Source organism: Ammodytes marinus (assembly GCF_949987685.1).
Source record: "Ammodytes marinus genome assembly, chromosome: 10".
In the NCBI taxonomy this organism is placed as follows: Eukaryota; Metazoa; Chordata; class Actinopteri; order Uranoscopiformes; family Ammodytidae; genus Ammodytes; species Ammodytes marinus.
Genome location: NC_137214.1, coordinates 1,858,918 through 1,860,718, shown reverse-complemented (window position 1 = coordinate 1,860,718; position 1,801 = coordinate 1,858,918).

Below are 1,801 nucleotides of genomic sequence, written 5' to 3'. Positions count from 1 at the left end.
GGAAGGTGATGTGGTCAGATTAGAACAAAATCAAGTTCTTTAGTATCATAGTGACTCGCCATGCTTGAGGAAGAGAAGTTCTGACTATGACCCCAAGAACACCATCCCCACAGTCAAGCAGGGAGATTGAAGCATTATGCTTTGGGGGTGTTTCTCTGCATCGAGGGAACTATGGATAGTTGTGGACATGAAATACTGGGTGACAACCTCTTTCTCTAAGCCAGGTCCGTAAAAATGGGTCATGGATGGGTCTTCCAGCACGTCAATGACCCTAACAATACAGCAAAGGCAACAAAAGAATGGCTCAAGAAGAAGCACATTAAGGTCATAGAGTGGCCTAGCCAGTCTCCGGACCTTAATCCAATAGATCTGTGGAGGGAACTGAAGCTCAAACGACAGCCTCGAAACCTTAACGATTAGGAGAGGATCTGCAAAGAGGAGTGGTCCAAATATCCTCCTGAGATGTGTGCAAACCTGGTCATCAACTACAAGACACGTCTGACCTCTGTACTTGCCAACAAGGGTTTCTCCACCAAGTACTAAGCAATGTTTTGATAGGGGATCAAATTTCACTCAATGAAATGCTAAATAATTTCTATCTTTTTTTAATGTGATTTTCTGGATCTATCACTGTTAAAATAAACCTAGCATTAAAATGATAGACCGTTCATTTCATTGTTAGTGGACAAACTTACAAAATCAGTGAGGGATCAAATACCTATTTCCTCCACTGTATATATATATATATATATATATATATATATATATATATATATATATATATATATATATATATACACAAACTGTACACATTGCTGTGAGGGCAAACTGTGTAACAGTGGCTAGTTCTCTCTGTGACACATCAAAAGGAGAGCTAAGGGGAGTAATGTGTGGAATGGAGTGAGTGTAGACCAAGGCCAGGATGCCATTCATGGTTGTAGTGTTGTGGTTTTAACTGCTTTATGGCTGTGGCTGGCAACTTCCATACAGTAGTTTAAACACATGTCCTTCTGCAATCTAAAATACGGTACTGTTTATGTCTTAAAAAGATTTGTATCAGTGGTAGTTTTACTGAACAAAGTACAGTATACAGTATGACAGTCATGTGCTTGAGCGATAATGCAGCAATAGCAATAGCATAGTCCAAATATAAAGCAATACAAACCATGAACAACATTGAGACATGCACATCCTGTTTATTGTTTTAAATGAGAAACAGAAAGCAAACCTGGGCTGGCTGATCACACACAGCATGGCTGCATGTGTGGGTGGGTGCTTTGCATGTGAACACATGCATGTTCACGTGTAAGACTGAGAGCTATATCGTATAACCCAGGCATCGAAGGAGAAGGAGAATGTAACAATTAGCCCTCTGCCGAAAGCATAGCCTCATCCTGTAAGGCATGTTTACGCTTCAGTCATGCAGTAATTACATATGTCCTCTTTTGTTTTCTGTTTCCCATAAAGTGGGGGGACCTAATGAGGGAAAAAGCAAATTAGGAGAGGGGGGGTGAGGTTTTACACTGAGCCTTTTTGTCTTCAAGCTCATTTAGCCAGCAGAGAACGTCTATAGGCTTTGAAATGGGAGGAGAGGAGGGAGAGACAGCGCTGTAAACAGGGACTGTGCCTCTCCAGATGGGAAACTTCTGTTAGGCTGTAATGAGAATGCATAATGACGCAAACAAGCTTGATGGAGCTAGACATGCGAGCGCCTTCATTCAGGAATATGAAACCAGTTTGTGTTTTATTTCCTTTGATATCCATTTTCACATGTAAGAAGGAATCTTTCTTCCAGCCTTTA